This window comes from Crocodylus porosus, unplaced genomic scaffold, assembly GCF_001723895.1.
Source record: "Crocodylus porosus isolate Cpor-Errol unplaced genomic scaffold, CroPor_comp1, whole genome shotgun sequence".
In the NCBI taxonomy this organism is placed as follows: Eukaryota; Metazoa; Chordata; order Crocodylia; family Crocodylidae; genus Crocodylus; species Crocodylus porosus.
In genome coordinates this window covers 97,243,003-97,270,989 of record NW_017728931.1, presented here as the reverse complement: position 1 = coordinate 97,270,989, position 27,987 = coordinate 97,243,003, and the positions used below count along the sequence as shown (strand labels likewise).

Here is a 27,987-nt window from a genome sequence, read left to right as displayed (position 1 = left end):
TGTTCACTAGTTTCCTGCATGTATTAAATATATTCATGGACTTGGAAACCTTGGGATAAGACTTTACTCAAGGCTTTGTCTGAGGTGTCAGTTTGTAGAACAAAAACCTGTATTAAACCTGTCAGATTTATCGCAGAAACTTATTCTCCTTAAAAATCTGATCTAGCTAGGGCCTGTTACTTCTCATAGACAAAAGGCAGGTGATGTGTTGTTTCTGCAGAAAACTGTGACCAGATTCTTGACCAGTTCCATGAGTCGATTTGCATCTTATCTACTAAGAGTTGCTCCTTTCTACGTCCTTGCTAAACCAAGTATTTCACTGTCAATTTTCTTACCTTGAACTTTTTGGGAGTTGCAGAGTCACATCTTGATTCTAAAGATAGGTGCAACCAGCCCCAACTGTAAATTATAATATAGTTTAGATCAAGGGTATCAAACTTATCTGACAGGCCAAATCATGAACGACACATGCCCCTGGCAGCTGGGGGGACACGGAGGTGGAGGGAACGCAATGGCAGGAGGGGGGTGGCAAGTGGCAACCCCCCGCAGGCACCGCCAACAGTATTGTCAATGTCTTTTTGTAGGGGGCGCTCTGCCACGCTCAGGGGATGCATGTGCACCCCCTACACATCGCCCCTGGGCCAGATGAGGGGAGAGGGGCCAGTCCTCAGACCAGTTGAATGGCATGTGACTGACCCTACAGGCTGGATCTGACCCACAGAACCTCCCCCAGATCCTGTACACATAGCACCCATTCCGACTAGTCCAGGACCCAAAATGCATCCAGCACCTGCCCTGCAAAAGACTGAGGGAGTTTGCTACATGCAGTGCTGATCCTGGGCCAGCTGGAATGGGCACTAAATGCCACACATGTCAGACTGGCCCCACACAGACACTGTAGTCCTGGACTGACCAGACTGATTGTCATATGCAGCACATTCTAGACTGGCAGGGGCAGGCATCATGTGCAGCATACCTCCTGGGCTCTGCACATGGGACCAGTCTGATATGCATCATGTGTTACATGTGAGTCTGCTTCTAACCTAGGAGCAGCATCAGGGACTGGATAATCAGGGCACATCAGGCCAATGGGCCATAGATCCCCCTTGGTTTAGACAGACTGTTGCATAGCAAAAAGTGAGAAGTTAACACAGAGATCCTTCAATGTCTGCAAAAGAACTGCAGTGCAAAACCTAAATGGCTTCATGACAAACTGAAATAAGCTGAACAGGGTAGCAAACTTCATTTCTCAATGGTCAGTTAAAAGGAAAATCTACCAATACCTAAAATGGTAATATATCCTCCTGGTCAAGCCCAATATAAAAAACAGATGATGCACTCTGGGATTAAGACATACATCAAAGCAGGAAATTGCATCTGCCTGCCAGAAATCTACATGATGGTCCCCTCTGGTTTTGGCTCCAGGACATCAGAAGACATAGGATTTCATAAATCACATTCAGTCTTCAAATCTGTCTCATCTCCTGAATCAAGACCTTTTCCAAGCTTTCAGGTAACCAGTAAAATTTCTCAATAGGTTTGGCTCCTCACTTGACAAAGATGTAGCATGCCACTAAGGAGGCCCACCCACCACTAGAAAGAAAAATGTCTACGCAGGACGCCCAGTGGAATGATTAAATTGTGTGAACACTTACACATTCTCCAAACTAGAAAAAGTAGCTTGAATTGAAGCAGAGCCTGCTCACTGACCAAGTTTATCAGATTTATTTGGGTTATACAAAAACATGGGGTTGGCATGTGAGGTAGGCAATTTACTGAATCAGAATCCCATAGAGTTGTGCCAAATGTGTCCATTTTCCTGCAGAAACACTATATTACCAGTCCTTCATCACCAGGGAGGACTGAAGCCACAGGCCCAGCTAGATTGTATTTTTACGGAGCCCAACATTTGAAGCAAAATACATGAGCTGGCCCCAATACAGGATTTTGCCTGTTCCAGGATAACTGTCCATGCAGTAAAAGCCAAGACCCAGAAGTGCCACCTCTCACTTCACACTCCTAGCCAGGCCAGTCTATCATGGGACTATGTTCTTATTCAGTCCTACATGCTTTGTTTCAGTCTCCAGGAATTGTTTTTATCATCTCTGTGGTCCCTGCTACAATAGCTAGCTAGAGGCACTAAACCCAAGCTTCAACTGCAGCTGAAAATATGTATGAGTATTGCTCTTAGACTGTATTCGACATTATTTGACCTATAGCCTGGGTCACTGTGGCATGACAGCGGATACAGACAGTCCTCAACTAACAAAGTTTCAAGCTACAACATTTTGGACTTACAATGTTTATAAATTGACACCCTCTTTCAACTTTCTGATGTCAGTTTCAACTTTACGATGCTTGATCCAACACGACGCCACACCAGCAAACAAGTTCACTGCATCATCCATCTCCCTGGAGAACATCTGTCCAAACTTCCTTGGACACTTTCTTTAAGAAAGCAGAAAAGACTCCAGAAAAACTTGCAGCCAAGACTCCTGAGAAGACACCAACCAGGAGCCCTTCAAAAAGTCCAGCAAAGTCACCTCAAAGAAGTCCTTCCAAATCAAACTGATTGCTATTTACAATATAAATATGTTAATGTGGCTATGTTACTCATCCATAATTGACTGAATATAAAATTCTGGGTTATTTTTGGTGAAAATAGGATAGCAGGCCTTGGTTCAGGAACCAATACCCCATTTATAACATTGTTTCCTAGGGGAAAATCGATTCTGAGTTGCAACGTTTTGATTTAAGACATGGTTTTCAGGAACCAGTTGTATCATAAGTCCAAGGACTGCCTGTACCTGTATTTCAGAGCCTTGAGCCATGCTCCAGTGGGAGAGAGTTCTACCCCAAACCTCAGTCAATCTACTTCTGTGGAAAAGCTAAGCCAGTTTACTATTTCCAACTTCAGTGCAGCATACCATCTAACCAAATCCTCACTCAGCAAGCAATGGATCGCTTGGAACTCCCTTGTAAGATAAGGTGCCATTCTCTACCTGATGTAGTAACAAAAGAAGTCAAATGAGTTTCTGGATCACTACCACTGCTTAGCTTAGTCAAGATAAAACTCAAGTGACTACTACAACAGGACTAGAACAGGACTGCAGGGAGGCAGTTAGGAAGGCCAAAGCAACTATGGAGCTGAGGCTGGCAACAGAAATTAAAGACAACAGAAATTCTTTTTTTAGGTATGTAGGAAGTAAAAGGAAGGCATGGGGCAGCATAGGACCCCAACTGAAGAAGCAGGAGCAATTAGTGACAGACACGGGGGACATGGCTGAGCTCTTCAATGAGTTTTTTGCCTCAGTGTTCCTGAACAAGGATCAAGACAAGTCTCCTACTGGGTTTTTAGATGGGCATTAGAGGGACACCAACCTACCAACTGCTGACGCTGACTTGGTGCAGAGTCACTTGGATGAACTGGATATGTTTAAAGTCAGCATGCCCGGATGAGCTGCATCTGAGGGTACTGAAGCAATTAGCCGGTGTCATAGCAGAACCACTGGCACAGCTGTTTGAGCATTGGTGATGTTCCGTCAAGTCCCAAAGGACTGGAAAAGAGCCAATGTAGTCCCTATTTTCAAGAAGGGGAGGAAGGAGGATCTGAATAATTATAGGCCAGTTAGTCTCACCTCTATCCTTGGAAAAGTCTTTGAAAAAGTTATTACAGACCATATTTGCACAAGTCCAGCAGGAAAAATAATGCAGCAGGCCAACCAGCATGGATTTGTAGCAGGTAGCTCATGCTTGACTAATCTGGTTTCTTTGTATGACCAGGTCACAAAATGCTTAGCTGCAGAAGTAGAGATGGATGTCATTTACTTGGATTTTAGGAAGGCCTTTGATACAGTATCTCATCCCATTCTCATAAATAAATTAAGAGGATGTGACCTAGATGATTACACAGTCCAGTGCATGGCAAATTGGCTTGGATTTCACACCCAGAGAGTGGTGGTGGATGGGTCAGTATCGACCTGGAAGGATATGGGCAGTGGGGTCCTGCAGGGCTCGGTCCTTGGACTTGTACTCTTCAATGTCTTCACCATTGACTTAGATGGAGGTGTAAAGTGTACTGTATTCAAGTTTGCAGATGATACTAAATTGTGGGGTGAAATGAACACACCAGAGGGCAGGGAACGATTGCAGGTGGACCTGGACAGGTTGGAAAAGTGGGCTGAACACAATAAGATGCAGTTCAACAATAAACAATGCAGAGTGTTGCACCTAGGGTGTAAAAATATCCAGCAAACCTACTGCTGGGGAATGACCCTCTTAGCAGCACAGAAGCAGAAAGGGATCTCAGAATCATAGTGGACTCCAAGATGCACATGAGTCATCTGTGTGATGAAATCATCAGTAAAGCTAACCACACTTTATCATGCATTAGTAGATGCATGACAAATAGAACCAAGGAGGTGATACTTTCCCTCTCTGCAGCATTGGTCAGACTGCAGCTGGGGTACTGCATCCAGTTTTGGGAACTGTACTTTAAGAAAGATGCAGATAACCTCAAGAGAGTCCAGAGGAGGGTCACTTGTATGGTTAAGGGTTTGCAGGCCAAGCCCTATGAGGAGAGACTAAGGGACCTGGATTTCTTCAGCCTCTGCAAGAGAAGGCTAAGAGGTGATCTTGTGGCCACATAAATTAATTAGGGGGGCGCAACAAGGAACCAGAGAGGCTTTGTTCACCCGGACACCTCTTGGGGTAACAAGGAACAATGGTCACAAACTGACAGAGGACAGATTTAGGCTGGACATCAGAAAGAACTTTTTCACAGGAAGGGTGGCCAAGATTTGGAACGGGCTTCCAAGGGAGGTGGTGCTCTCCCCTACCTTGAAGGTCTTTAAGAGAAGGCTGGACAGGCATGTGGCTGGGGTCATCTGATCCCAGCACTCTTTCCTGCCCAGGGCAGGGGGTTGGACTCGGTGAGTTGTTCAGGTCTCTTCTGACCCTAGAATCTATGGTCCTTTCTCCAACAAAACCCTAGAAATTTTTCTTTTATCCATTTCAGTCTCAAGTTATTTAATCCATTCACATCATGCTAGCACGTTTCCTGCAACTGTTGTTAGGCAGCCATCAGGCAGATTTTGTCATTCTTTGCCTGTTGCAGTTATAGGAGTACCCAAAGATCTCCTCCACAAGTCTTTTTGAACGAAGGGGCTGCTTAGGTACCAATATAAGATAGATAACAATTAATAAAATGTTCAGTTATTGGAGGTACATCTACTTATTAAGATATTTAAAATGATGTTAACGTCACACTAATCCATCTCATCACAGGAGACTGAAGTACATCATACATGAAAGCAGTTTCTTTTTAAAGCAAATCACAACATTCTTTAACAGAAAATTAATATCTAAATTATTTTTTTCTTTTTTAAATATTCTTCTGGTATCCACTTAAATCCACTACAACAGACACAGAACCTGAAACCTACGCACATTAGGATCTATGTAGTGTATAAATGGAAATTAACCCCTGGAAATGCTGAAGCATTATGAAAGCTATATATACAGGAACATCTTCTCATTAATACATGGTTTTCATCTCAATGACCTCTGCCTCAAGCCTTCTTTGCAAAGCGTAAAAAGACTCTCATTGTTAGTTTGGCATTTTACGTTTTGGAGGATATTGGGGAACTTGCTGTTATAATGAGTACCAAGAGCACTTGGTACTAGAAAACATAGAGAAAATGGCTAAAAACAAATTATTTTGAACAAACAGAATGCTGACAGAACATTTTTGACAAGTTTGCATGGTATATTGTCTCAGTAACCAGCCTAAGACTTCATCAAACACCAAGTATCAGCTTGTTCACTCAGAACTTGATCCAAAACCCAATACAGCAAAATAGGAGTCTTTCTACCAATATCCATAAGGTTTGATTCAGCTCTTCAAGGCTTGGAAGATCCTTGTAATAAGTATCTTGCAGTACCTTCTTCTCAGTTTATTCAACGAAGATTTAGACAACCACCCTATTTAAACTTGAAGAGATATTTTTCCAAATCATAAAAAGCAGCGAGCAGCTCTTCAAAAGAATCTCACTCCTAAAGTTATGGGACTGTTTCATACTGGCACTGGATGTTACAAAGCACTTCCTTGACTACAGTATTCTTCACTTAATGATGTGTTCTGTTGCTCACTATAAAGCAACAAATACACAAGGTATGAAGTTGGAAACCTCACCTCTGGCTGTCTTAAGACATCCTAGATGGGCAAGGGTCAGCATATCACCAGCACATGTATACACACCCATTCTCCATACTGCAGGACCCAAGTTCCTGCACAGTAATCTCAGATTAAATTTCCTCCACTAAATGTACAACAATTAATGTTTATTAGGACTCTATGGCTACATCCACACAAGAGCGGCCACTTGTTTCTCTGGAGACAAGAAGCAGTGACACACCTTGCCCTCGGGGAACACCAATGCCATGCACCCTCTGGAGCACACTAGGTTACCCCAGGTGGGGTAGGAAAGGCCAGAGCCAGCAACTGTGCTGGCCCCAGCAGCTTTACCTGGGGTCCTGGGGGAGATGCAGCCATGGCCAGAGTGTGGCTGCAGCCAACTAGGCTCTGGTTTTGGGCGGCGCGCAATGCTGCAAAGTGTACCACCCCACTTTAAGGCACCAGGGTTGTTTTTTTTCCCTGGGATCTCCTGGGGTCAAAAGAACCTCTGCACAAGGTAGCAGCATGGGGAACACCTGTGTGTGTGGTGTGGAGCACCACGGACGTACCACACAGCTGTGCTTATCTGGATGTGGTTTACATGTTCATTTTGATGGCATAATCTGGCTCCCAAATACAAAGTCTAAACAAATATTTTTAAACAAGACACCTAGCAATTTTATAAGAAGTCATTTTTGTATTTGTTTAGATATATTTTATATACTTTCCTAATCAGCATTAACAGAAGAAAATTCAGGAATACTGTATTTACTTGAATCCAGGTTTTCCACCCCAATAAGCATGGGAAAAAGACAAAGCTGAACCACCATCTGCCCCAGGCCAGGACAGCTTCTTTGGTGGGGGATGCGGCATGCAGCTGGGGGAGTGTGGGGGGGAGGAATGGGAGACACCACATGTGTGGCTTGGAGGGGAAGCACAGGGGAGACCAGGCAGCCTTCCCCACAGTAGCCCCCTTCCCTCCCTTACTTTTGCTCTGGTCCTTCCAGCCCTGATTGGGCCTTGCCAAGAGCTGCCACTGGCTCCTCCCTACCTGGCCAAGGCTGAGGCCAGGTCAGGGCTGCCACTTTTGCTGACTGTCCTAGAGATACAGCAGAGCTACAGCAGAACGTAAGAGGCTGGGGAGGGGAGAGGAGGTGGGATAGGTAAGGGTCAAGGGAACAAGGAATGGGGGTCTGGCCCCTTGCCTCCCCACCACAGCAGTGGGTAGAATGAAATTAAGACAATGTTCCACTAATTAGATTCTTAAAATGGAAAAATATTTTTAAGTATATAAATTTTCCATGTACAGAATCTAATTATTGGTGGGGTCATCTTCTTAAATTCAAAGTAATCTTGGATTTGGGTAAACACAGTAAGTCAGCTACTATTTCACATGCTAAGCAAATCTTTAGCACTAGACACTATTCATACAAAAAACAGTTCAGCAACATCTTTCTCAACTAATTTCTCCCTTAATTCCTTTTTACAAACAGAAGCATTTCTAGCACTTTCCTTAAAAAATTCTTGAATACTCAATACAGTGATTTTATAAACTACTAACTATATGCATTCTACAACATACTTTTGCAGTTATTGTGTACTGCACACATTTTAGCTTTTCATTGGAAAAAGAAATCAGTACCTGCTTAGCCTCTACGTTACATTTATTGTGCTATCGACATGATAATCATCATTTCTGCTGTAATCATATTTCCTCAGTTAGATTTTTTTTTACATAGAGACTATGAGAACTCTTTGGTATTGGGAAGAACATAACAGTTCATCAGCTATGCATGTCTTGACAGTCTGTGCATACCTGACTGCATTAGGGCTTTTGTGCTTTCATTTTTAGGTCATGCGAATACTGTAAGTACTATAATGAAACCACAATCCTGTCTCTGCTCTCTCACACAGAAGTGCCTTGAATCATAAATATTTCAATTACTGTTTTCTTAGCTCTAAAAGATATCACTTGTATTTTCTATAAACTCTTTCTTTAATTTTACCTCTCTTCCTCTTCCAAAGACCTCAGTCTCTCTTGTGACACCACAGCAAAGTGCTATTTAAATGTGCACTAAATAAAAAAGATTGACCTTCACTGCAACAAATACCAAGTAGCTTTCAAAAGGCACAAAATCATTAATAAAATTTAAGAAATTTCCTCAGATGAATCTAGAGTATAAGCCATTGATGGCATAAGCTGACACAGCTCTAGTTAAGCCAATAGAGTTTACTTACTTCCATCAGGAATGATTTTGGTCCCAGTTCACAAAAAATTAAGTTGTTCATTATTTCTTTCTTTAGAAGTCACAGTCCAAACTTCTCTCACATGCAGTATTAAATAAATAAGGGTGATATGACTTTTCTGTAAACCTGAGGTCTCTATGTATTTTCCTCACCACTTACTCATCTCCTTGTTTTTTGTCTGTTCTGGCTTCTAACCAATCTCATGTTTTTCTTGGCTCCTTTCCCTACACACTCCCCAGCTTTTTTATTTTGGACTTGTCACTCTCTTTTCCAAAACCACAGTGGCTTCCCACAGCCAACTCATCCCAATTTCCTCTGTATTATTTGTGAATGGTAAAGCTATACAGTTTTTGATCCAATTCCCAAACATCAAAAATCGGCAACTGCAGAGTTTACTAAACATTCGTCACAGCTTCTTTCGCTGTTTAGGTCAAATACCAAAGAATGCAATGGAACCTGTAAATATTAATAATAATAGTGGCACAACAGAAAAAGCGAAGTGTCAGAAAAGAAAAGTTCTAAAGATTCAATTTTTAAAGGCTAGAATTAGGGTAGACTGAGAAGCGCAAGTCAAAATAGTATGTGCAGCATTTAATTTTTGGGATGCTGTTTTAGTCAGGTCTAAAACTGATTCAAAAAGCAACACGTATTTATTCCTTAATATCTGACTATCTAAAACAATGTGATTGCCCTTTGCTAGTTTTCATGGAGAGGGTCTCAGGTTCCACAGGCACACTGCATTTCTTAACATCTGTATCAGGATGGAACTAAACAGTTGATCCAGAAGCAAAGCGGCATGGAAAATTGGCACTTCCCATCTCCATCCTTCTATGGAAATACACACCACAACTATCACTGTGGTAAAATTAATTTACAGTAAGTTCATTTTAAAAAAAAATATGTATGAATTACCACAACATGTATACATATATTTAAAATACATTTCACACCATTTTGCTTCATTACAAATTTTGGGCTACTGTAGAGCTATGGTTTCAAGATTTTGTTTAATAATTTCACAGAAATGTTGTAAAATTTATCTCATTATCAGAGAAGAGTAACTTGAACAGAGTTGTTTCCAATCTCTCAAATTAAAATGCCATAAAACCACACAAAATCTATTTTAAAAAATATAAATATCTACCCATAGAAACTAGCTGGGTTTTTTTTTTAAAGAAATTGCCTAGACACACGGAATTCAATTCTGCCTTAAACTGTAACTTAAAAAAAATAATGCCAATTTGGGAATGAAGCAAACTGGGGTCTAGCTGATTTTCTGCTTTCCTCACAGCATTATGGAGGCAAAAATAGATTAAGTAAAAGCCAGATTTGAAAATTAATAACAATAATTTGTGTGTATGTTTAGGGAGTAGCTCCCAAAAGTATAGGAGCCCCAGGATGCCATTTGTGCTGTGTGTGAAAAAGGAGAAGGGACTCTGATGTCTTCACAGACTGAGGTCCTCCCTATGCCATTTCAGAGGGTGGGGCAAAATGAATCAGAAGAGTAAACAAGAATCTACCCAGAGGTTGAGGTTATAGGGAAAGTGGCCTTTAAGCCACACAGGACCCACTTAAATGGCTAATGGAACAGAGTCAGGGTAGCTATCATGCCCCTTCCCAATGTTAAGCTCAAGTTCTGGCTTGTATGAATGCAAGTCTTCATTCACCTGCATGGCCTAATTGATTAGAAATATTTGCTATTAAGTGAAATTGCAGCCAAACATTTTATCATCAAATATCTATACTCAAACTATATTTAGTACACGGTATACAAGGAAATCACACTTGTCTTCTGCAGTAAACTTTCACAAAAAAAGTGTGTTATTGATAAACTCCAGACAGAGAACAGTCTCACCCTCTACCCTAGTTGTAGAAAGGACACCGTGATTCAATCACCAGCAACAAGAAACAAACCAAATTGCTAAAAAAAGAGTCTGCATCTACTCATATTCCACTCCTCAGCTTACTTTGCAATAAGACTTCATAAACTGATAAATATAATTTGTTCAATATTTATTTTAATTTCCTTTAGGATAGGAATGTAAAGCCCTTTATTAAAAAGCACCAACTGATCTAATTTTACTATCCCTTCTCTACATAACTTGGGATCTACTGTTCACATGCTACTCTGTATTATACCAAAACCACAGCATACTGCAGATGTGATTTTCACCTACTTGTGTGGTGGCAGCACAAGACAGCAGACTGGGAAGATTTGTACCTTTTTAAACTACATCAGAGATGTACAGCATAAACTTTCACAAGCAGAGGGCTTACTTCATCAGATGCTGTGAAGGGACTGCAGGTAACAAAGCTGCTAAGCAGAAAGCAATGATTAGGACACGAAATGTGGGTAGAGAAGGGGAAGGAAGAGGAGGGGGCACAGCTAAGACGCAAAGTGAGTAGGAAAGAGAAAAACAAAGCAGTTAACCTATTGAGGGACATACAGCTTATAAAAAGTAATTCAAGTAATGGAATAAGCCCTAGTTTTGGTTGAGACCATACTTAACACAAACTAGCAATGCTCACTCCTTTTTCCTCCCCTATTCCCTACCCTTAACACTATAATCACTGCTTCTTTTTAGCAGTTCTCCTTCCTGCAGTCCCTTCACAGCACCTCATGAAGTAAACCCTCTGCCTAGGAAGGCTTATGTAATGCATCCCTGATGTAGTCTATAAAGGTGCGAATCTACCCTGCCTTCTACCTTAGTTCAGACTAACAGACCCTCTCCAGCAGCATGTGGGTCTTCACTGCTGCTCATATCTGAATTTCTGATACTAAAAAATCCTGAACTTCACATGCAAATCTAATAAAAATGAAGAAAGGGAAAAGAACAAAATAATAAAAATTCATATCTGCAAACATCCACCTCTGGTGCTAAATAAGAATAAACTTTTTAGACATTCTACAAATGAAAGTGTTATTAGGAATCTTAAAAGAGAAAAAAAGAGGTAACTAGTATTTTTAACTCTCCTGACCTCTCCCTCTCTCTCTTTCTCTGTTTTATTTTTGGAGGCTGCTTTAGCAAATCTTGAAAATCAGATCTAGAAATACCTTTCAATTTTCTTCAACAGCACAAGCACCTTCAACCTTTGTAGGCCCAAAGTGGAAAAAAAAGCTCCTAATTGAATATGGCTGGAATCTTAAGACTATCCAAGGTTAAGATAACTAAATTTTCTATAACATCAGTTTAGTTCAGTTTCCATAGTGCCAATAATCTCAAAGTTACAATCTAGAAAAATATAAAGTCAAAATGGAGAAAAGTTAGGTCTAAAATGAAGGCTGCCCTTTTAACAAGGGATTGTTGAGAAGTATGCGGCAATTGGTATGAAAAAATTAGATACTTTACATTATTTCTAGTGCCACTAACTGTCACAAAGTTTAAAAAGAGTAATCAGTTTGAGTGCGCCAAAAATTAGTATTCAATTTTTGTAATGGACTTGATAGCATTTCTGAGATTCACAGTGATTTGCAATTTTCTCCACGAACAATCATACATACCATGAGTACTTCTTAGTGACCTGTGTCCTAAATCACTTTCAGTTCATACAAGAAAATGACCTCTTTATGACTTGACTCAGAGAGAAACAACATAACAATTCCCATCACTCATTCTGTTTCCAGCCACTACTAGAATTAAATTGCTCTGGAAAACCAGGGAGAGGAGGGGAAAAATAATACTTAGCATTTAATAAACATTAATTAATTCATCCTCACATCTGCCAGGTAGGTAGATAACAGTCATTAACTTAATTTAGCAGATGGGAGACAGAAGTTAAGCAACATTTCCAAAGCCATAAAGTAAATCATTGGCAGAACTCAGGAGTTTTGGGGTCTTCTCAGTCCACGAGAATATAATACCTCCTGAACCATGCTGAATTAAGTGCATCTTCTCAAATGATCAAATTTGTTTTTCTATTTCAATTAAATCAAACCTGAAAAACAGAAGTGCACAACAATTTTTTTATTACATTAGGAAAAAAATCTTAAATGACACCAAGAATTAGTCTTTACTCTTAAAATATTTTTCAGATGCATTTCTATTTTAGAACTCCATTTAAACTATTTAAGCAACATGTGATTATTTAATGTTTTGAGTTTTAGTCATTTTTAAAACGTGAAATCAATACACCAATTGCATTTGTACACTTTCCCTCTAGCACTGTTAAACACTAGTATTGTTCATTTACTAGCTCATATAGTCCTTTTAATCTTTCAAGCACTCTATAAGCATCAACTTGGTTGGTGTTTAAAGAGACTTGTAATATATACAATGCTAAAATAACAGAAAAAAGTCACAAAACAATTAAGAGTTTATTTCATAAATGTCACACACAATGCATCACAAAAATTAAAAGTCACCCCTGCTACACAAAACCAAAGAAACCCACATATAAGGATTAACTTGCAAGTGTTTGAGCTCATTTTGTTAAAACCTCATGTAAATTTAATATGAGGCCTCATCTGAAGCAACTATTTTAGATAGTATATGTTGTTATCAAAATACATACGGGATTATGCATCACACTAAAAGCAACTAAATGATATATAGATTGAATATACAAATAGAATATTATATGTATTCTAAAAATACTTGCTTTGAAACCCTTTCCTATTCTTCAAGTATTTACTAATTTGCTATTTGGGTAGTGAATTTTTTTTTTTCAGATGTACCACCAAAAAACAAACAAACACCCAGCAACACCGTCATTTTGCTAACAACACACTACAAATTAGTTTCTTCTATGAATTGTTTAATTCATGCAAAAATAACTGATTATAGACACCAAATATGATGCTACATTTAAAAATATCCTCTCTAAAACACTAGAATCAATATCTTGCCCATGCAGGTTTAAAGTAACATTAAAGAAAACAGTTTATTAATGAACCATACTTTCTTCATACTAATATTACTAGCAGCAATATCTTTTCCTTGGCAACTTTAAATTACCAGGTGTAAACACACACACACAACTCTTAAAGTTTATTTTTCATTTCACTTTCACAAGCTAACTCCCCAGTTTCAAAAAGTATTTAAGTTACCAAGGGCCTGATAAAGAGACTACTGATGTCCACATCAGGACCCCCATAGTCATCAATGAGGTTTGGATCAGGCACTTAAAGCCAAGCAGCAAAGGAACATAATAAAAACTCCTCAAAAGGTACATTTTAAGTTTCTTTTATTATTAAAAAGTAAAATAAAAGCCCCTAAAAACAGAAATGCTGCTCAAGTGAAAAGTATTGTGGCTCTTCCTGTGGCTTTATTGCCATTCTCTCCTCTATTAAGAGATGAGACTATAAAATTTAGGGTAGGGATTTAACTTTAAAACTTTAGGGATTTAAATACACGCGTGCACACACACTTCACTAGCATTCTTTCTGGTCCAGCTACCATCATATGTCAAATCCTTTTTCTCACCAAGTACAACTACTCTCTTACAGCATGACCCAAAAGTTACCTCAGTCTTTCCCCCCCTTCACTCTGACACCCAATTTAGACAGTTTACCAATGCTCAAAGTAATAAAGGATTATTCCTTTTTAAAACTGGTGTTCAACCTTAAAAGGAACTGACTGTTAAGACAGTCATGAGAAGCCTGAAACAAGTTTAACTTGTGAACAGAGGAAGAAAACAAAAACACTCTATGTCATCTTTACCTTGACCTCTTTGAGTTCAATACCTTGGCCATTTTAAATTCTAATATACAACAAGCAGCTTGTATTGATCTAGATAATAAGTGATATCCCGCTATGTGGGGTTTTTTCTGAAAGTTCTCATCTCCATCTTTTGGGTCACCCATATTCTCAAAAGTGTTGGGGGGGGGGTTCCCTCTTACAGGTGGGGTGTCCTAGAGAAACCTGAGCAAGTCTCTTAGCACCTGGTCTTTTCTTCCCTTTCCTGTCCTTCCCTCCCTCACAACCAAACCTGCTAAGCTCCCAGCCCACTAGTTCTCAAGCTTTTCAGAATCAAACTTTGACAACTTTCTGTCTCTGACTATTCCTGATTTTCAAAAGCAAAATTCCAGGAGAAAGCTCCCACCACAAGCTATAACTGCCCCAGGAATCGCATAGGCCTGGCGTGATTATTTATTCATCTCTTGTATTAGGTTTAACGTTTTCTGTTGCTGTTATTCAAGGTTAACTCTAGCCGGCAAGTACATTTAAAAGGGATCGCGAAGGTGGAGGAGACCCAAGGGCGGCGGCGGGAACTGCCTGTGTAGGCAAGATCAAGTACCATGTAGTAACCGGCCCTGGCCAGAGAGGGTAGATGGCGAACACCTTCCGCAGCAAAGCCCTCCGAGTGCACGTGCAGCCGGCCGGGCCAGCGCCCAGATCAGCGGCGAGATCACAGGTCCCCCCCTCCCGTGATGCACCTAGGGACGGGCCAGGGAGGCTGGAAAGCGGAGAGAGGTGTTTGTGTGCAAGCTTTACACACACACACACCCCACACACACAAAGAAGAAGCGGGGCATGTTTCTTTACGCGTGCCTAGAATTTCCCTATAAAAAAAAAAAAAAAGGCAAGGCAGGGATGGGATGGGAATGAAAGCCCCCCTCCCACTGAAACAACATCATCCAGCAGAGCGTTTCAGCGCCCCGCGGTGCCTGCATTGTGCATCTGGACTAAAAGTTGGGCTTCAAGAAGAAACTCCATTTTGCACCAAGCGCTGCTAAAAGCCTAGCTGAAGTTTGGTAGGTGGCAGCGCGGCGCACACAACAGGGGATTCAATTCACATCGCAGCCTCCTCGGGAAGACACCGTGCGCTTCTCCTTCCTCGGGGGAGGAGGGGACTAGGGAAAAAAAGTCAACCCCTGGCTGCCCCGGTCCCAGTGCTCCCCCAGCCCGGATGCAAGACTTTTAAAACCACTTCAAAACTACAAGGCACATTAACAAACAACCCCAAGCAAGTTAGTCCCCATCTCACAACCTCCCCCCACTCCCGTCACAACTGTGACCCAAGGGGGGGGTCGCACAAAGGTGACCCATTGCAAGGAGGAAGCTTGACACATGTCACATTTTGCACCCACCGCGCTTAAGAGCTGCCGGAGCTGAAAAACTTTCCAGCAGCAGCGAGGAGAGGAGAAGGGGGAGGGAGAGAGGATGAAAGTAACAAGTCAAAGCGGGGACTTGAAGGGGGAGAAAAGGGAGGGGGGAGAAAACTTACCAAGAGGAGACAGTGTGTAGAGCGTCCCGAGGAGCTGCCACCGAGAGAGGGAGAGCGCGGAGCTGCACTGGCCCCCACACAAACAAACACACATACAAAGTCTTTGCAGGAGGAGGAGCAGCTGCCGCCGCCGCCGCCGGGACGCGCGAGCAGAGACACAGGAGGGAGGGAGGGCGGGGGATTAGAGGAGAACGACCAGCAGCGGCGGCATCGATGCCTGGGCTGGATGATCCTCCGCGGGCGGAGCCGGCTCCGCAGCCCCGGGCAGGGGCAGGGGCAGGGGCAGGCGGCGGCGGGAGCGCCGCGTCTCGCGCTTTCTCCGAGGCTCGCGCCGTCTCGCGCTCTCCCTCCCTCCCCCGCGCGCGCGCGCGCGCGTGTGTGTGTAAGGGGGGGGGGGGGTGCAGAGAGTGTGAGAGTGTGTGTGTGTGTGTGTGTTGTTGAGCAGGCAAAAACAACACGGCTGTAAGCGCAGGAGAGGAAGCGCTCACATGACCGCCAAGTGGCCTGCACAGAAGTGCTAATAATGCTCTCGGAAACGCGGCGGGGGGGCGCGAGTTGCAGCACAAAAAGTGGAGAGTGCTTGGCCGGGCAGTGCCTCTCCGCCGCCTTCCCCGGCGCCTCCTCCGCGGGCAGGGAGCCTGGCGGAGCACAATGCGGGAGCGCGGCGCCCGGCTTGACGTCAGGTCCACCTGCTCCTGCTCCTGCTCCTGCTCCTGCTCCTGCTCCTGCTCCGCCCGGGAAGTTGTTTGCTCCCGTCGCCCCGCGGACGTGGCGGCTGGAGCAGACAGGGAGAAAACAAAGCCCGAAGTGGTGCCGGCAGCGCCGAGCGGCGGCCCCGGGGGCAGTCCACCCGCGGCGGGGAGGGAGTGGGGGTGCCGCCTTGCGGGCCACGGGCTGCAGCCGCCCTTCCCTTCCCGGGGGCGTCGGGGCTGCGCGGTGCTGGGGGCTCGCACGGGCCAAACCCCGGGCCCGGCTCCGCGCACCGCGCTGGGAGAAGCGGCCCGGCCCGGGCGCCGGCTCACGCTTCCTGGGCGCCGGCAGCCTCGGTGGAGAGGGCCGGGGCGGCGGGGGCGCTGCTCGCTGCCTCCGGTGAGGGCGCTAGGAACGGGGCCCCGCCGCTGTCGTGCCCCCTGCCCTCGGCCTGTCGGCTGCGTCCTGGCTGCGGGCACTTGAACTTCCTATTTATTTTTTTTTGGTAGACATTTGAATTCGGTTTAATTGTGAATCACTTGCTTCAAGGTCTTTGGTGGATAAGGTGCATTCCCCTCGCCCCCAGCACACCCGCCGCCCCCCGTTGTTCCCAATGGAAACCAGCTGCTCGCTCGGCTATTTCTGGGGGCAACAATGAGAAGTGACGAGGCCGCGGGAACTGGGGCACCCAGAGCCGCTCCGCGCCCGCGGTTGCTCGCCGAGCTCCGCCGGCTGCAAGTGTCCCCCGCTCCCCCCTGGCCCGCGGGGCCGTTCACGAGCGCGCACACAGGAGGACAAGAGAGTTGTCCTCGCCTCCAGAAACAAGAGAAACTGAGCCCGTCTTCTCCGATCCGGGCTTCTCCCCCGGCGCGGGGTCCTGGCACTTGCTCTGGCGCACGGGAGCTGGGGGCGGGGGGCGAGAGGAGCCGGGGGGCGCGAGCCGCCTCGCCAAGGGGCCGACAAACGAAGAGGCGAGAAGTGGAAAGTTGAGGCTCGGTGTTGTATGTAAAAGCTGCTTCTCTCTCCAGCGAAGACCTGAAGCCATTCGCAATTAAAGTGAATTGAAGCACCTCCACGCACACACTCGAAATGCTTCACTCACACACACTTGAAACACCTCAACCAGACGCGCATATTTGAAACGCCTCACACATACCCTTGAAACGCGTCAAACCCACACACGTAGCCTTGAAGCACCTCAAACATGCACACACAAAGCGCCTCAAGCGTACACACACACACACCCTTGAAGCGCCTAACACACACTCGTACCCTTGAAACGCCTGAAACACGCGGACACTTCAAGCGCCTCAACCACCCCCTTGGCTGCTGCTACTCTGCGCGCACTGCGAGGCTCTGCTCTGCCCGTCCTGCCTCGGGCACAAATGAAGGTTTCATGCGCGGTGCTGGGGATTCCCACCAGCACTCCGGGCCTCCCTCCGCCCTGAGATGCACGAGGAAACCCACCGGAGGGCTTGACTTAGGCGTAACTCCTGTCGAGGCAGGGTCCGAGAGCCAGGACGGAGACACGCCGTGACAGAGCGGCTGCAGGCTGCACTGAGGTGCGGGGCTCGCGGCAGCGAAAGCCGCCGGTGCCGATGAGGCACAAACTACCCACATCCAGTAAAACTTGCCCGCGCGTGGAAAACCCGGCGTGTGCCGGGCTAGGAAAGGGCAGGGAGGCGGCAGACTCCGCTCCCACGCTTGCGGTTTGCACCGTGGACGAAGACGTAGGGGCGGGTATCAAGAGGGGCCCCGGCCCCGCACCCCTTGGCCGGTGCCGGAGCGGAGCCCTGCGCTGGCCGTAGCCGCAGCCGCAGCCGCAGCCGCAGCGCTCGGGCCGGGTTCGCGAGGTGAAAGTTCAGCCCGAGGGCATGCACACTCCTGCCATCGCCTGCCCCGGGAGCGCGGGGCTTGCTGATGGGTGGTCGTAAAATAAATTTATTTGCTCCTTACGATGCTTTTGTCGTCCTTCCCCCGCCCTTAATTGCCCAAGTTCCCAATAAACCGGGCTGCTTGATTTCGCGTTAGTTTGTGAGCACAGTTGCGGCACGGATGCGTTTCAGGCTGCCAAGAGCTCCCAGCGGCTCACAACAAAAAGTTTCTGGGAACAACCAACTTGAGAAGTCCTGAAAAGAGAGAGCGGGAGGGGAGGGGAGCGCGGCCGCCCCTGCCCCTGCCCCTGCCCGAAGTGCACCCGAGCCCCGCAAACGAAATCCCCCCGGGCGAAGGGCACCGGGCGACGCGGCGCCGGGGGCGCTGGCAGGGCGCGGGGGCGGCCCTCTCGGCCGCGCCGGCCAGGCAGAAGCCGGCGGCATCCCGCGGCGAGCCGGCTTCTCCCTCCCGCCTCTCGCCGTGCGTGTCCAAGCACCCGGCCAGCGGGAACTGTTTTGCCACGGGATTGTTTGAAAGAAAATCCGCAAGGCAAACAAAAAAAGAGGGCCGGCTCCGGCTGGCGCCCAGCCAGCGCTCAAGTTCGTTTGCCATGTTCCCGGCCCCTGCTCCCGGCGTGAAATCAAACATCCCGAGTGAGAAACCCGCGCGGGTTGACCCCCCGGAAAGCCGCGGAGGACAGGCGCTAGCCCCCTGCAGCCCCGGCTGTCCCGAGCCTGGCTCCCGGGTCGGTCCCCGTCCTGCGCTGCTGGGGCGCAGCCTTTCCCCTCTCCCCGTCCTGCGCTGTTTGAAGGACATTTCAAGTCTCACTCCTCCCCATTGTCACAGTCTGACAGCCTCCCTTTGTAGCCGGTCTGAATGCAGGGGGTGCAACAGGACGCTCGGCCGCCGAAATGGGTTGGCGTTAACTGGCGTGGGCAGCCTGCAAAAAACTTCGAGCCAAGCAAGCCCACACGGCTCTGGCTCTTCTGAAACGATGCCACGACGAAGGCTTAAACTATCACTTGGCTTTCTAATGAAAAAGGCTGCTGGGTTTTATTTGTTCCTGTTTACGGTTTGAGATTTCATCTGCGCATTTGTATTGTATTTCTCGCCTCACCTAAACCACTTGGAAACGTCTTCCTTTAATTAATGTAATGTATTTTTCCCTGCAGCTGGCAGCATTAGGTGTAGATCAGATTCCCACTCTCCATGATGATTGTTTTCTTGTTCCCTTTACAAACAAACAGCCTGCTCTTCTACACGGATGCATTTCCCCTCACTTCTCCAACGCATTGTTCCAGACAGTTTGGAAAGGGGAGAAAAGACTGTTTTTAACCCAAGCCAAATCAAGGAAACTCTGTGTTACAACATCAAAGTGAGCGGAGAAGTTACAAAATTGGTGGAGTTACACCACCATCTGTCGTTAAGCTTAGGGACTACAAAACTTCGGAGGTATAATAAATCTTAATCAGAGTTGGCAACTCCCCCCACCCCCTTCCAGAAATCATGCACCGTTTCAGGATCGCTTTTCCAGTATTGTTCATCTAACAAGAGTTTGAGAGAACAAGCAAGGTGTGTAAATTCCAGATGCAAATGCATGTGAGCAAACATGTTTCTTGCCAGTTACCATGCTTGCTTCCTGAAACCAGAAGAGTACATGCCACACCTGATGGCCTCCAAACAATGCCTTGCAAAATGGACAATCATCCCGACTCCAACCTATTCCTCCCACACACTATTGTACCTACTTTTATGAAAAAGTGAGGCCCTGACTAGCTGTTACCAGATGTGTGAATTAGTTCCTTCCATCATGTAGCCTGAATTCTGAAGCATGTGTAAATCTGTTAGATGTTAAGCAACTGGCTAGTGAAGAGGAATACACAAGAATAAAATCATTAAAATAATACTTAAAATCAGTTGTGTCCAAGTTCTACTACTAATTACTCTTAGTAACTGAAACCACATGCTACTGGAAACAGTGTTGTTAGATTATAGAGGAGAATGCCTTAGCATTATTGACTAGAGTCATCTACTGGGGAAAACTGGCAACATAAATGGTCTTCATCAAGCTCCAATTCTTTCTAAGTTTTCTTTTCATTTTTTAATTGAAAGGCCTTGTCAAAGTTCCTACTTGCCATAACTTAGAGGTAGAGAGAAAAGAAAACCAGAGAAAGAGGGCATAATACTTAAGCATCTCAGGGTTCCTTGCTCTCAGAGGAAGCTGAGGACACTAAAGCAGAAAATAATTATTTGCAGAAAGTTACAATGGAAGTTAGCCAGATTACAGAATTATTTTATCATAGTTCCTATTTCAAGGCATATGAAAATAGTATTAAGCTAAAATTGGCAATCTGTATCCAGAGCATTTTAAGACAACCATCATCTTGCTGTCTTTCAGATTGTGTTTCTCCAATTGTAGAAAACCTCAGCTCAGTACCATGTATTCAGACTGACATTTTGCAAGTGTATATCATCCTTGTACTGTAATTAGCATTAGCCACCTTCAGGGTGCTTTGGCTACTTTTAAGTGAATATGACAGTTTAATGGATTAATGTAAATCCTGTTTCCCAATCTAATTTCTTGACACACTGAAAATAAATTTATTTTATTTCTGTTGATGCTTGACATGATGGGTTCACTTTCAGCTTGACATTCCCAGAAAGAGACACATTTCAGTTCCATAAAACAAGAGAGCCTGTGGATGAAGCACTACGGAGAAACATTTCAACCTTCCTGTCCCATGCATTATTTACTAAGTGTTCCAAAATAATTTCCCTCCCTTATTTTTTTACCTTCACCATAATCAACTAAGCTCTTTGAGAGTATCACCTCAGAGTAAAAGGTTCCCAAATTAGGGAAGACAGATGGTCTTTAGGTAATTCATGGAAATCTACTGATACTTTCTCTGGTTGGGCAGATAACTAGGCCTTTACAAATGACAAGTGATGCACCAAATGTGCAAGCAGTTTGATAAGCTCTACATTCAGCTATTGATTATTTCCTTCAATATTTGTATTTCTTGCTATTTAAAGTTTTCTTAGTAAGACTATTGACATAATAAGGGTGAGAGCCAATAAAAACTGAGCACCTAAACAGTTCTAGCATAACTAAATTATAGATGTCTATCCCCCAGCATTAAACACTAGGCTCCCTATACAATACATTGGGAAACCTTACAAGGTTGTTCCAGAAGAAAAAAAAAAAGCCACCACACCAAAAAACAAACCACTCATGGGAGGCCACCTAGAGCTAGCTAGAGGAACTATTAAGCATGAGTGTGTCTGCAATCATAACCCCACACATCTTCAGAGTTTAGGCCTTTAGGAAGGCTGGGAGAGTTGCACCTCCATCCACTCGGGATGACTCCAACCATTTACAACTGTTCCTTTAAAAATCCAAAAACCAAAGCAGGGTTGACAGGCTTCCTTTCATAACAAACTAAAATTAGAGCTGTCTGCCTTTCAAAGAGCACCCTGATGTTCAGAGAACTTGCCCATGAAGGGAAAGGCCTGGGTTCTAGGGGCATGACAACAGTCTCTCCCAGTCCGGTGCCCTAACCACTCAACCATAAACTTAGGCTCCTCCTTACTTGTTCTTCTGGCTGCATGACTCGTGCCATAAAGTGACCCGGCTTTATCAAAAGGTTTGGAGGTTGCCCCAAGACTGCAGGTACCAAGGGACCTTTTGCGTCAAAAAGAGAGGACTTAGCAATTTAGGTATCTCCAGAGTTAAGTGACCAGGGGTTTTCAGAGAGCAAGGTTCAGCTATTTATAGGTTACTGATTAAGGCAGTCTCTTGGGAAGTTGAAGATATACATTTGAATCTCTTCAGGATAAAATGGCATAACTCAGGTCTCCCATTTCCAGGGGCAACTGCTCTAATAACTAAGGCATTGTATAAATGGCAGTGGTATTACTGACACCTCCTCCTATAGCCATGTTTAGAAAGAGACTGACTACAGTTGCTCTGTTTTGTATTAATCTCAATTCTGTTCATGTGCTTTAAGCTTATTCTGAGAACACCCCTCAGGGTACTCAGGTGCCACTCCACCTAAATTGTGAATGGAAATGAAGCTTAGAGACTGCTAGGCAACTAGAACAGCCTGGGGCAGTTCTGAGCATGTGCACAATATAAGACTTGAAGTACCAAGGGGCCTTTTGGGTCAAAGGGAGAGAGGCACCTTGCAATTTGGGTATCTGCAAAGTTAGGTGATTAGGGGTTTTCAGAGAACACGTCTAAACTTACACACCTAAAAAGTCTGCCTCAGTCATGCTTTAGACACTTCTCTTTCTGAATCTGGCCCATTAAAGCAAGAACTCAACTGCAGAACAAATACTCAAAATTACTAGAAAATAAAAACCGAAACAAAAAATATAGCCGTTCAAACCTGCTCTCAGTGAAAGCAACACCAGCAATACTGAAATGAAAACATGTTCACATTACAAACCTTCTGTCAGCTGACTGCAGCCACTACAGGGAAACCAAAGAAGATATGTACAAACCCATGCATAGGTGGACCTAAATTTTGAAAGGGGGCAGGGGTTCAGGTGATGTGGTGCATCATTGAATACAATAATAAACACATTTTTCTCCAGGTAAAAAGGAACTGGAAGCTTTATTTAAATGCTAGGGACCTGTGGGGTCTGTTATTCACTTCAAGATTGAAGAGAAAAACAAACATAAGAATATGGGGAATGCATGAAGCAAACAACAAACTGGGCAAAAAAATAAAAGAAAAAGAAAATTTGTTGTTTCTTTAGTCCTGTTCTAGTTGGAATTACAATGTTTATCTAAATCCAAGACAACTTTGAATTTACTGCAACCCAACCCTCCAATGATTAGGAATCTATACCTGGAAATATATAAATCTGTTACAGTTTTCCATGTATAGAATCTCCTGCTGTTGTGTCATGGAAAGCAAAGGCAGGGGGAGAGGCTAAATTCTATCCCTTGCTCCCTCTCCCTCTTTCCACCTTGCTTGCCTTCCTGGCCTTTGCCACCCCCCCCCCCCCCGCATGCCTGTGCCCACCTCGCTGCCACTTGCTCCTCCATGCTACCTGCCCCCTTGGGCTTGCGCCTGCCCCTTCCCCAGTACCTGTGCCTATGTGCTGCCCCTCCCAACTCCCTGCGCTACCACCTGTTCCCCCACCATGCCGAGCCCCCATGTCCCTGCACCCCCACCCCTGCCCCCCAACTGCTTACTTTCTGCTGCTCTGCTCTACTCCAGCTCCAGGGCAGACAGAGTCCCTGGACCAGGCCAGTAAAAGGGGTAGCAACACCTCTGGGCCTGACTGGGTCAGGACTGGAATCAGAAAAGCAGGTGGGTTGGGGGAAAGACTGCACAGTGTCCCCCCTGAGTTGCACAGGCAGTTCTCCCCTACACTCTCCCTCCCTCTCTACTACCAGGTCTTGTCTTAGATTTGACTAAATCCAAAAACCTCACCTAGGCTTTGAGTAAATACATTAAATGTACATTTATTTCAGATTCATAACACAGAATCTAGCCGTCTTGAGCATCTTGATGCATTCAATGCTTCACTGAAAGTCAATTCCACACCTGAGTGGATGTTCACCTCAGTTCATGTTTCTGCACCTGAATTAATTTTTTTGCTAGTTAAAAACAGTCTGCAGAGCTGTGAAATAGAAGCTGCAGTAAATGGAGCAGATATCAGGCAGAACAATTATAGGAGAAAGGACGGTTTAATAAAGGGAACATCAAGATCATTAAAAAAAGGAGAGAGCGCTAACACCTACAGAATTAAGAGTTTAGAAGGAATCACCTATATTATATTGATCCACGAAGTCAAGTGACTCCTACACCACTGCTTGAATAGAAATGCACCACTGCCATGCACTTAGTTTAAAACTTTGGGTGGACCAGGAATCAAGGGGGTGAAAAAGTACAACTGCACCACTGCCCTTCCCCCCCACCCATAACAGCTTCTCATGGCAAGCGTGCCAGATGAGTGTGCAGTGCACCCTGGGAGTCACCAGCTGTTAAAGGGGTAAGAAGAATTGGCAGACAGTGCCATCATATCCACATGATTTTACTGTCAGCTCCAGATATCAGCAGATGCCTTTACTTACATAGTTTGTGTTCCTCTACTGGAAGAGAGAAGAGATTCTGCCAATACACGGAGCAAAGCATATGGATACACTGCTACTACGCTAACCTTAGATTTTAGGTAAAGATCCTCAACCACCCGTATTAGATAGTCACATACAAGAAAGCTTTATTTAATCAAAGGTAGGAGAAGTTTGAAGGCTGTTAAACTTTTTAGTGAACCAATACAATAAAGCCTATGGGCTAATGTTATAAACATGCACACAATTATGTAACTGTATAGGAGTTCAATGGAAGATAAGAGCAAAGGTTAGGAGTCAGGATTGGGTATTAGGGCCGGCATCCACAAAAGTCATGTAAGTACTTAAAATAGGCCTTTGAAACATGGGCATAGTCCACGCTTTTAATCCTCAAGGCACCAGCCTCAACCATAAAGCACTTGAAGTTTACAGACACTTAGGGCACATGTTTTTTTTCCAGTGAAGCTCCAAAAGTAGAGGGTGCTCCAACCCCACAGTAGGCTATAGGTGGTTAGGGCATTTTTCATGGAGGCAGAAAATGTGGGTTTGAACCCATTCACACTAAGCAGGGTAAGTATATATCCCATAGGATATATCCCCATAGGCCAGACAAGTGCACCAGTCACTGGGTTTCTGTATAAAAGGAGAGAGTCATCTCCATTTCTGCTCTTCCTCTGCCATGTTTTGAAAAAAGGAATGATTTCTGCTCCCCCCCTCCCTTTTTTTTTCCCAAGAGACATAAGGGCTATAGACAGACATTACACACAAACCAGTTTAAGTGATCAGAAACTGGTTTAAACCTGTAACAGACCATAAGTTCAGTGCACATAAACCAGTTTCAAAATAGCTGAAACTGATTTAAGATAAACCTTATTGAATGTAGTATCAGACTTAACTGATTTGGGTCGAGCCAGTTTATGGAACTTCTGTCAAAGATCCTTTCATGGTTTAAGTTAAATCAGAGTCCCCAGCATCCCAGCATCCTTTTAAGCCCTGGGCTGGGCTCTCTGCTCCAGAGAACAGGGCTGGCCCCGCTCCTTTTAGCCGGAGCTCAATTGGAGACTGCAGGCACAGCAGGGTCTACCTGGCTTCCTCCTGCCCCTGCACATCCCCCCCCCCACTCAAGCAGGTATTCTCCCTGGGGGCACCCATCTCCCACAGCATGGATGCCAGGCCCACAGACCCTAGGCACGTGGTATGCTAACTAATGCTGAGAGGTGTCTCCAACGTCACTGGGACAGGCAGACAGAACAGTATCCCTTTAAGGTTTTTTGAAGTTAATCAATAGGTCAGCAGGTGATGTCTCTCCTTCCTTCCTAGGAAAAAAGCTGTCTAAGAAGAGCTTGAACTAATGAGAGAGTCTTCTGTTTTATTGATGGGCTGATAAATGCTTTGCTAGCCACTCCCTGCTGGCTCCCTCCCTGTCAGGTTTGCAGACAGTATGAAGCAGCAGGGAGAGGGAGATTGAAAAGCTCAGTATCATCAACATAAGCATGCACAATCCCTCTTTGCCTCAGAGTGCTAGCCTGGGGTCAGGGTCAGGAAAAAGTCTGAGATGCTGCAGGTAGAGTGGGGTTTCCAACCCTCCCTAATCAGAGGTCCTGGTGGGGCCAGGCCACACACCACCAGCACTGTAGAAGGGAAGGAAGGGCTGCTATAATGCCCCCAGCTTCTAGCCTGAGCCAATGCAGGCATGTGCTTGTATTTCTTCAGTCCAGAGGGAATGTCTGCACAGGTACAAACTGGTTTAACCAAGGCAGGTTAAACTAACCTGCAAAGATTGAATCAATTCAGGCTTAGGCTATTTGAATATCTGTCCTTAGCCTTAGACACTTAAACCAGGAGAGGATTCAGAGCAGACTTTTAACCCGTAGGTGCCTCATACATCCCGGAGTTAGGCACATAATCCAGGTTTTGAGATGTAGCCCTCTCCAGTATTTTATCTCAACTAATTTCAGAGGTTACCTATTCAATGTCTATTGTGAATTCCATTCTGAAATGCCTAGCTTTCCTCAGAAGCAAGGTTTTTTTGTTTGTTTTGATGATAACTTTTATTGGACCAACTGTACAGTTAGGAGAGAGACCAAGAGGAAAAAGTTGTTAGTGCCCTTCTTTCTTGCATATTTACTGGACCATCACAGCAATAATTTTATGTAATATCTCCCCCAACTATACAGCTGGTATAATACAATATACCACACACAAAAAGCACAACACATTCTTGAATGTTATTGGACCATTATGGATGCTATACCATTGCAGCCCTACCAGAACATGGAGGATACATTATCCTCATGCATTGGACAGGCACCTAATCCAGGGAGGTATTTAGATTCAAAGGCATGTAGACACTGTTAATACCTGAACTCTCATTGAAACTGAGATGTCCAAGTACATTTTGAATCTAGTCCCAGATCCAAAAGTTAGGCATGAGTATCTACATTATAGCCTGCATATATCCCTTTGTAGATCTAGCCTATGATAGCAAGGCCTATTTTCTTGTAGGTTCCAGTAGTATACCCATTGTTAAGAGGATGGTTAGCTACAGGAGTTTTCACCAGTCAAGCAAATTCGTCCTATAGAAGCCCTAGTCAGGAAAGCTACAGAAACTCATCCTCAGAAAGGGCAATTTTTAGATAACTTACCATTCAGATTTTAGTTACATAATTTTGTAGTACAAAGGCAGCCCTGGAACTTGTTAAACAGGTTAACACTGAAACATAGTAAGAAGACCAACTGAAGGCTGCCTTCTTACTCAACATACTCCTCACTCTGTTTCAGTCAGTTTTCCTTAAATAGTAATTAAATAGTTTTTTTTCCCCACTGACAGTGGTTCTGTAAAGTGAAGAGAGCTGAGAGGGAAGAGAATACAGTTCAGAGTCAATCAACCAACCAACACATTTGGAGACTAGGGCACACTACATCCCATTAGTTGCCTCCCTCTCATACAACGATTAAAATGCTACACAGGAATAATAAGCAGCTCAGAAAAACAGTACTTTGGGATAAAAAAAAGAAAATGCATAAAGAACAAGTTCCATCTGTAGTTTTAGGGGATTCTATTAGAGCCAAGTGCCTTACAATTTTAAATAAGAGGAAACTGTTACCAGAAACTCCCCATAGTCACAGCAATATTGCATTTTGGTAAAAAACTTCACTTTTTCCAGAGGCAACCTTCCATGAAACTCCAGCCACTTACCTAAATCCTATTTACAATTCTCAATTTCTGCTCCCAGTTCTGGGCTAGCTTCCTCTCTTAGTCCAATCACTATTCACTTAGCTGCTGAATGCCATTCTCCCAAATAAGAGTCTCCAGCTGAGGTTTGATATAGTATTTGGAAAGCAGGAGCCAGGGTTTTAACCCTTTGTCTGCTTGAACAAATTGTACTGACTTCCAAAGTCCAGGTATCCGATGCTTTCTATACAAGATGTACACACCTTAGCCCAGTACATTTACCAGAATTCCTTATTCCCCATTCACAACATTTAAGAAAATTATGGTGAGGAAAAACACAGAGGTTTTCTAATTACAACGAACAGTGTCTCCATCAATATTTGCGCTTTCAAAAGTGTTGAGAGCATTCCTCCTATTCAGGAAATAAAGATACCTGATTTTCAAAAAGCCTCAACACAAATTTTGAAGTCTGTCCAGAAATGAAAGAGTGGCAGCTTCTAGCTCTTCAAAATCTGGCCATCACTTAAGGACTGAAATAGCAGCTGACCTCTTAAAATCTGGTCTCAATTTTTG

At 44.4% G+C, this 27,987-nt stretch overlaps 1 protein-coding gene and 1 pseudogene across 1 annotated transcript in view; both read right to left on the bottom strand.

The window, feature by feature from the left end:
- FOXP2 (forkhead box P2) overlaps nucleotides 1-15,706 on the bottom strand; it is a 638,779-nt gene extending 623,073 nt beyond the window's left edge. Inside the window, exon 1 of the mRNA XM_019543407.1 lies at nucleotides 15,590-15,706. The gene's annotated coding sequence lies outside the window, so the exon portion shown is untranslated. The remainder of the gene's footprint in view (nucleotides 1-15,589) is intronic.
- LOC109315986 overlaps nucleotides 1-27,987 on the bottom strand; it is a 69,766-nt pseudogene that overhangs the window by 2,975 nt on the left and 38,804 nt on the right.